This window comes from Heptranchias perlo, chromosome 10, assembly GCF_035084215.1.
Source record: "Heptranchias perlo isolate sHepPer1 chromosome 10, sHepPer1.hap1, whole genome shotgun sequence".
In the NCBI taxonomy this organism is placed as follows: domain Eukaryota; kingdom Metazoa; phylum Chordata; class Chondrichthyes; order Hexanchiformes; family Hexanchidae; genus Heptranchias; species Heptranchias perlo.
Genome location: NC_090334.1, coordinates 35,180,461 through 35,189,832, shown reverse-complemented (window position 1 = coordinate 35,189,832; position 9,372 = coordinate 35,180,461).

The following is a 9,372-nucleotide window of genomic DNA, read 5'->3' as shown; positions in this document are numbered from 1 at the left end:
CCGGAGCCTCATTCTCCTGATGAATTCCTCTGTGTCCGCCGCGAGACTAGTGGGGTCCATTTTGGTAGTGGGGCCGAAATTGAGCCCTCGGCTGAGAACTTCGATTTCGTCTGGTTGAAGGGTGTGGTCGGATAAATTGACGATAGACTTCCCTGTGGTTGCAACCGTGGTACCGGGGGAAGCTTGGTCGTTGCTGTTTGTTTCTTTTTTTTTCCTGTTTGTTTTTTTGTTGAATGTGTATTCGGGGGTTCTGCAGGTGACACCTCTCTGTCTGAACACGGTGATTGCCTTGGCAACGGGCAGTTGCAGGGGCATTCTGTAAACACCATGTATTGTTCTATATGTATAAATGCGTAGGCTTCGAGGAGCTCCTGAACATTTACCTGAGGAAGGAGGAAGCCTCCAAAAGCTTGTGAATTTAAAATAAAATTGCTGGACTATAACTTGGTGTTGTAAAATTGTTTACAATTGTCAACCCCAGTCCATCACCGGCATCTCCACATCATATTAATCAAGGGCAGCTTTTCCTACAAAACACTACAAGAAAAGATTGGTTTTCCTGGGTTTTTTTGTTGCTTCAGAGGTGATAATTGCCCATCCAATTCCTTAATTACAGAAGAGATCATGGGAATGAAATATAAATTACCTGAAGAAAACTCTTGTACAAAAACACAATACTCTGTAATCTATACATTTAATGAATGTAAATCAAGTCCTGACATGAAAGTTTGAAGAGAATGTTAGGAAAAATACATCCCTCAACTCTTGAACCTAATCCTGAGAGAAATCCCAACCAAACTGGGATGCTGCAGCAAGTCCCACTTCACTCTCTGAATAAGCCCAATAATAGACATCCTCGGGTAGAAGTTGGTTATCAGTGTGCTTGTTTTCCGTACCAATTTCGCAGGGCTAGACAATCCAGGCGGGTTGGTAACCCTAGGCACAGGACAGGACACTATTATAATTGGAACCAATATTCTGCCATCTATTGGGTACTTTTTGCAAACACAAGATACTATCAAGGCCGGACCGACCATGGTGTTTGCATTCAATAAGGTACTTCCTGTTTTCTAGTACAGTAGCTGTAATGCTTCTTTATCAACAATGAGCAGCTTCAGTTTGATATCATAAGTAAGGCAATTGAGTATGTGTTGAAGACAACTGTTCCAAAAAAAGGTCTATTTAAATAATTTTGACACTAAGCTGTTTTATTTTGCTGTACCTTTTTAGAAAGAAAATTATTGCAACCATGGCTTAATTAATCGAATTCCTTTATCAAATTATAGAGAACAAATTAGATTGTTTGGAATCTTGGCAGGAAGTGTCTCACAATTTGTTGTTAAACTGTGAAAGGCTAAGTTTATAAGTTCCAGTGTATCAGCAAACCTGCTGTTGTTTCAATATCTCTTCAGCATTGGTTAGTGATAGCAAATAGAAGAGGAACTCCCTCTTTCAATATTCTCCCCTGCTCTCTTGAAGGCACTGGTTAACATTTAGGTAAAGTTCCATGGGCTGAGGACGCCCTTGGCTACATCAGCAAAGTGGTCATTTATCAAGTGTGAGTCCAGACAGTTCGCAGCAGTAGACTAATAACAATGGGAGGCAACACCACCCAGGCTGATCCTATTCTCTCCCAATCCCTACACATTCACACTTAACAGCAGGATCACCAGATAGTAGGATCCCTGGTTAATTTTTCTTCCTTAGCCACGGCAAAAGTAGCCAACAAAAAGCTGTTGGGTTAAACCCAGCAGGCGTGAAATTTTCCATGACATTTTCCATGAACATGTAATGGTATCAGTCTTACTTTGTTACTATGATGATAACTATTTAGAGCTCTTTATTCAGAATAATGTATCCATTAAACCACATCCATTAAATTTTTAGCAAATAAGTGACAAAAAGCTCAAATAAAAAATCAAATAGTTTCATCTTGTGACGTATTAATGAGCTGAAACCAAACATGTTTAAAGTCACAAGACTTTCAAAGATGGCCTTGGAGCTCATTACATACGGTGTGTTCCTCGTTGTCCAGCATCAGAACCTAACAAACAGAATGGGGGAGAAATTGACTAGTATCTAACGACGGGCGTGTCTGAAGAGGTCGGCCCGAGTATCTCTTGAAACTGGTCCTCGGGCCTCATTTCAATATTACCTGCAAGCACCTGTTGCACCTCCAGAGGCAGCTTGCCGGTTTGAACATTTCCAATTTGTGCCGGCTGCCTTGCTGACAAAGGCCCCCGGGTAGGTTGTGGGATGGGGGGCAGGAGAACAGGAGGGGGGATAGTACGAGCCGGCAGCGGTCCTCAGGGCTGGTTTGGAGCTCAGAGGAGCACTCCTGTTCTTCCCAGCTCCACATGATTAATAAGTTTACAAATGATACAAAAATTGGCCGCGGGGTTGAGAGTGAGGAGGAAAGCTGTAGACTGCAGGAAGATATCATGGACTGGTCAGGTGGGCAGAAAAGTGGCAAATGGAATTCAATCCAGAGAAGTGTGAGGTAATGCATTTGGGGAGGGCAAATAAGGCAAGGGAGTACACAATAAATGGGAGGATACTGACAGGTGTAAAGGAAGTGAGGAACCTGGGAGTGCATGTCCACAGATCCCTAAAGGTAGCAGGACAGGTAGATAAGGTGGTTAAGAAGGCATACGGGATATTTTCCTTTATTAGCTGAGGAATAGAATATAAGAGCAGGGCAGTTATGCTGGAACTGTATAAAACATTGGTTAGGCCACAGCTTGAGTACGGTGTACAGTTCCAGTCACCACATCACAGGAAGGATGTAGTTGCACTAGAGAGGGTACAGAGGAGATTTACGAGGACGTTGCCAGGACTGGAGAATTTTAGCTATGATGACAGATTGGATAGGCTAGAATTGTTCTCTTGAAACAGAGGAGGCTGAGGGGTGATTTAATTGCGATGTATAAAATTATGAGGGGCCTAGATCGAGTGGATAGGAAGGACCTATTTCCCTTAGCAGAGGGGTCAATAACGAGGGTGCATAGATTTAAAGTGATTGGTGGAAGGATTAGAGGGGAGCTGAGAAAAAACATTTTCACTCAGAGGGTTTTGGGGTCTGGAACTCACTGCCTGAAAGGGTGGCAGAGGCAGCAACCCTCAACTCATTGTTGTTTGTGCCGTGACCTACAAGGCTACAGACCAAGTGCTGGAAAGTGGGATTAGGCTGGGTGGCTCATTTTCAGCCAGCGCGGACATGATGGGCCGAATGGCCTTCTTCTGTGCTGTAAATTTTCTATGATTCTATGAAGATACAAAATAAATAAAAACGTACCTGTTTGTTGGCGACTGCTGACTAGTTTGCAGCAAACACTGTAATCCCTGAGTGGAGCAGGTCTGGCACCTGCTCAGCGCTGCCCAATTTCTTGAACGGGTTCTTAAACAATCATAACGTCCCAGACTTTTCCATCATCATCCCTGGGTATGTCCTGACCCACCAGCAGGACAGACCCACCAGAGGTGGCGGTACAGTGATATACAGTCAGGAGGGAATGGCCCTGGGAGTCCTCAAAATTGACTCCAGACCCCATGAATTCTCATGGCATCAGGTCAATCATGGGCAAGGAAACCACCTGCTGAATACCACCTACCGCCCTCCCTCAGCTGATGAATCAGTCCTCCTCCATGTTGAACACCACTTGGAGGAAGCACTGAGGGTAGCAAGGGCACAGAATGTACTCTGGGTGGGGGGCTTCAATGTCCATCACCAAGAGTGGCTCAGTAGCACCACGACTGAAGGACATAGCTGCCAGACTGGGCCTGTGGCAGGTGGCGAGCGAACCAACATGAGGGAAAAACCTACTTGACCTCATCCTCACCAATCTACCTGTCGTAGATGCATCTGTCCATGACAGTATTGGTAGGAGTGACCATCGCACAGTCCTTGTGGAGACGAAGTCCCATCTTCGCACTGAGGACGCCATCCAACGTGTTGTGTGGCACTACCACAGTGCTGAATGGGATAGATTCAGAACAGACCCAGCAGCTCAAAAATGGGCATCCATGAGGCGCTGTGGGCCGTCAGCAGCAGCAGAACTGTATTCCAGCACAATCTGTAACCTAATGGCCCGGTGAGGTGAGAGTGACTGCCCTTGACATCAAGGCAGCATTTGACCGAGTGTGGCACCAAGGAGCCCTAAAATTGAAGTCAATGGGAATCAGGGAGAAAACTCTCCAGTCGCTGGAGTCATACCTAGCACAATGGAAAATGGTAGTGGTTGTTGGAGGCCAATCATCTCAGCCCCAGGGCATTGCTTCAGGAGTTGCTCAGGCCAGTGTCCTAGGCCCAACCTTCTTCAGCTGCTTCATCAATGACCTTCCCTCCATCATAAGGTCAGAAATGGGGATGTTTGCTGATGATTGCACAGTGTTCAGTTCCATTCGCAACCCCTCAGATAATGAATGCCCACATGCAGCAAGACCTGGACAACATCCAGGCTTGGGCTCATAAGTGGCAAGTAACATTCACGCCAGACAAGTGCCAGGCAATGACCATCTCCAACAAGAGTCTAAAAACCTCCCCTTGACATTCAACGGTATTACCATCACCGAATCCCCCACCATCAACATCCTGAGGATCACCATTGACCAGAAACTTAACTGGACCAGCCACATAAATACTGTGGCTACAAGAGCAGGTCAGAGGCTGGGTATTCTGCGGCGAGTGACTCACCTCCTGACTCCCCAAAGCCTTTCCACCATCTACAAGGCACAAATCAGGAGTGTGATGGAATACTCTCCACTTGCTTGGATGAGTGCAGCTCCAACAACACTCAAGAAGCTCGACACCATCCAGGACAAAGCAGCCCGCTTGATTGGCACCCCATCCACCACCCTAAACATTCACTCTCTTCACCACCGGCGCACAGTGGATGCAGTGTGTACCATCCACAGGATGCACTGCAGCAACTCGCCAAGGCTTCTTCGACAGCACCTCCTAAACCCGTGACCTCTACCACCTAGAAGGACAAGAGCAGCAGGTACATGGGAACAACACCACCTGCACGTTCCCCTCCAAGTCACACACCATCGCTGCCCCGACTTGGAAAAATCGCCGTTCCTTCATCATCGCTGGGTCAAAATCCCGGAACTCCCTACCTAACAGCACTGTGGGAGAAACTTCACCACACGGACTGCAGCGGTTCAAGAAGGTGGCTCACCACCACCTTCTCAAGGGCAATTAGGGATGGGCAATAAATGCTGGCTTCACCAGCAACGCCCACATCCCATGAACGAATAAAAAAAAAATTAGACCCCCTCATTAATAGATGCACGGGGTATAATGCCTGCTTAAGGCGGCCGCCCGAGATGTATGAATCTCGTCTGAGGCCAATATGGTGATGGATATATTGCAGGCATCCTTGGGGTGAAGGACACGCGAAATTGGTCTTTTTACTCCCATTTTTCATCCAGAAAACAGGCGAAAAGCAGACCAATTTCTGCCGCAATATGTCTGAAGACATTAACATATTGATTCATTTTTTAATTCATTTGTAAGTTGTGCAGCTACTGATAATATTATCCCCGCTTTATTTAAAAAAAATTAAAACTGGTTATGTGACATTTTACTGCACTTGCTTAAATTGTCATAACAGATTTCGAACTGCTATGAACTGAGATTTAAAATCCGAAGTTAATTATCAGTAGCAACATCTCCAGGCAGGTCACAGGCTGTGTGACACTGAGATGCAAATTCAATTTAAATGAAGTGCAAGTAATGGTCAAATGTCCTTTATGTGACTTTCCTCCTTTAAGATCAGGCAGGGGTTTGTGGCAAGCAGCTCGTGTAAAGTGACAGTTAGAAAACATGAAGCAATGTTTGAGAAGGCTGGTAATTTAAAGGGCCAAGCAGCCACTCTTATGTATAAAGATAAAGTGAGTACCACAGCAAATATGAAAGTGTTAGGGAGGCAGTAGACCCTCAATGTGTGGGACCAGGGGATTCAGAGGAGTACTTGGGAGGGGCATTTGTTACCTGCCATCATTGCCTTTACACAATGGATGTCCCCTTGGGGGTCTCAGTGTTCTTGTGATAGTTGAAGGAAAAGAAGGAGGAAGAGCAGGAACTGTTGGGTACCAGGGCAGTCAAGCAACATCACAGGAGGAGGGTTTCTACAGCGCAGGTACCCTGCCAACTGGCAATTTAAACCTTACAATGTTTTCATAGACTCATGTTCTTGAGGAAGGCCTTAATTGAGTTATATAACATGTTGCAAGAGGTTGAGCTGCAGGGTAGGCCATGGTAGTGAAGGTGACAGCTGTCATGAACTTTTTCACCGTAAACTTTTTCCAGGGGTCATTGTCGACATTAGTCAGTTTGCAATGCATCGCTGCATAAAGCAGGTGTCTGATGCATTGTTTGCTGAAGCAAACGACATCACTTTCCAATGGGAGAGAACACTAGGTCTTTTCCAAACAAAAGAGTCTTCCCAAATGCTCCAATAAACAGCAGTGCCCTATGAATGAGCTGCAAAAGATCCCATTCAATCGATATTAAGCTTGTGTGTGACCATTAGCATAGAATATTGCATCTGAATGCCCACAGCACATTTATTGACATCAATGAGTTTCCTAAAGGAAATCTAAAGTGTTTGTGCTATTAGAAGAAGTGCAGGACTTGGAAGGGATGCCAGGCAAACCAGGCTGCATGATAGATGCTCGGTACCAGTCTACCGGAACCCGCACATCGTATCTGCATACTGGATGACCATATCTCACCTTGGCAGATGATTATTGCATGCAGAGGATCCAACTGTCAAGGTAGGTTGTGAAGGACTGATTAATTGTTATGCTGAATGGTTCTTCAAAAGCACCCCAAGCACGGCATGATGGTATTGCATGAAATAAGGCATTTGAGGTTGGTCAACCAGTGAACCTAATTCTCTGCACCTGCAAGGTGTCACCAACCATGTCTGCAGGTATTGTTGCACCTATTTGGCTATCGTGTAGGAAGTGTTTTCACAGGGTCTGGGTCAGCAGACCCAGATGCAGGGCTGTGGTATCTGCTATAACGACACATGTTACTAACATGCATTATAGGCTGGCAGATCCAGTGATCATCTCAGGCCTCAAGCTTGCAGAAGAAAGTTCCTTCTCCCTCATTTTCGTCTGTCCCCTGCTCCTACAGCCTTGCAAAGGCTGCTAATGAGCTGAGATGCCTTTTTCAGCCTTTCCGAAGGCTTCTGGAATTTTTATGCTCCCATTATGACACTCCTCTTTAATTGTTCCCGTCCTTTAAATTTCACTTATATAAAACATTTCCTCTCCCTACACATGCCCCAGTCTGCACCTGGATCTATGAATAAAAATGAACATAACCAGGAAGTTTGAATGCTATTGGCACAAAACCACTTTGACAGATTTAGAACCAATTCTTAACCTTTTAGACATGAGTGGCACCAGAAGAGATAAATTGGCCAATGGGTACATTTTTTGAACTCCAGGCATCACCTCAGGGAACAAATGTTGCAAAATTAGACATTGCCAACCCATTATTTTCCATCCAATAATTTTAATGGATGGAAAATAATGGACTTTTGGTGAGCAATTCTGCAATATGAGCTCCAGGTGTGTGCCCATGGCACAGAAATAGAAAATGTACCCCAGGTGTGGAGCATGCTTCATTGAAATTGACTCAATGTATAAAATGAAGGGACTGTCTTTTTGTTCAGATTTGATCCTGTCTTGACCTGCATGCAGAGAAATAGTGTTGCGATGTAGAAGTCCGAAGAGCACAGGGAGTGACACCCAAATGCCCATCCTGTACTCTAGCTTGTGTGTGAGTAAATGAACATGGTCATACAATAGTTTCCATTTGGTGCAGTATGGATATGTATGAAAGAGCTATTTTTTGAGAGCTGAGTGTGCTGCCTCAGTTATGGCTTAACAGGGCGAGAGGAAATTTTGTGGCATGCATAATTTGCCCATCTACTTGGCACTGACTAGCCTCACCTTTGAAGACTTCCCGAGGTTATTAAACTATTTGCTCATCTGAATCCGTGTCCTTTGACTGATTCACTCAGCATATGCCATGCCTACCACAACCAAGCAAACAGTAAACTTCTCCCACAGGGAGTGTACCCAGGAGTTCCAAACATGGAAACCCCTGCTTTGTTCTACTTCTTATAGAAGCACTTCCAAAGCCACATCAGAAAATGGAAATGCTCTGTATCAGTGACCAGTCACATCCACTTTTCTGCCAAGCAAGAATGAAGCAGTCCCTTAAATAACAATCGCAGCCGTTAAAAGTTGCAGATATGTAAAGCCCCCCGCCCCCTCCCCGGCTGAAAGTAAGTTCCTGCCGGCAGACATGATCCTAGCTGGGAGATTACTGCGCATGCATGAGGCCAACCATGGGAAAATCCTGTGGAGTTGGCCCAGGATAATGTCAGCAACCACTCTGGTCTCGGTGCCTCAACATTGGGCTTAGAAAATTGGCCCTCATATGTTTACTTTTCCTTAAGTGAATAAAAAAAAGAAAAAAATTCCATCTGTTGTTATTTATTCTCATTAATTGAATTCCTGTCAAGTAATTATTTTTTCTTTGCCCAGACAAAGGCCAGTTCAGGTTTGGAGTTATCTGTCATCATACTTTCTTGATATGAATACTCCTGTTGACTTCACTGTTCTCCTCTTCACAACTGTAAAAACTCATTAAGACTAGATCTGGCCTGGAGTCAAATACATGCCTTTCACTGTACTCCGCAGTAGCAAAATGCAGCATGAATCTTTAATGGTGAATTTGGCTTTTTATTCTATGTTTTCATTATCATTTTTGCCCTTATTTTTGATGGGTAGGAATGCTTACAGCAACACTAAACATAATGCACTTTAGCAAACATTTTGTTTGCTAAATTTCTTGAATGGAAAAATGTCAGGTTCTTTGTCCGAATACTCCTACTTGCAGGAACTGAGGGGTCTGAGTTGCTTCGCTCATTAGTGTAATTAGTGGATTCAGTGATGAGTAATTATTCCTGTCGCATAATTGGTAGTTCTTAAAATCTGTTATTTTTCACTGTGTTTTGAAATGATTTTCTTTGCTATGAATCCGTTCCATATAGGAATTGGATTATTTTCATAAATGACCAATTACAGGTTTCTCTATTGGTATTTTGAAATGTGGATTGACATTCTGAAATGAAAAATTTGAATATGATTTTTAAATCTTTTATCGATTTGTGTAATGAAACGCATACAGAGAAAATTAAAATCTGAGTCTCTTCTCCCTCCTCATTAATCTACTGTTTGGATTAACAAAAATTATATTGAAATAGTTCCCCATTAACACACAATGCTTGTTTTTAAATAAAGCAAATGTTTGCAGCCGGTTTATATTTTGAGAATGGTTGCTCA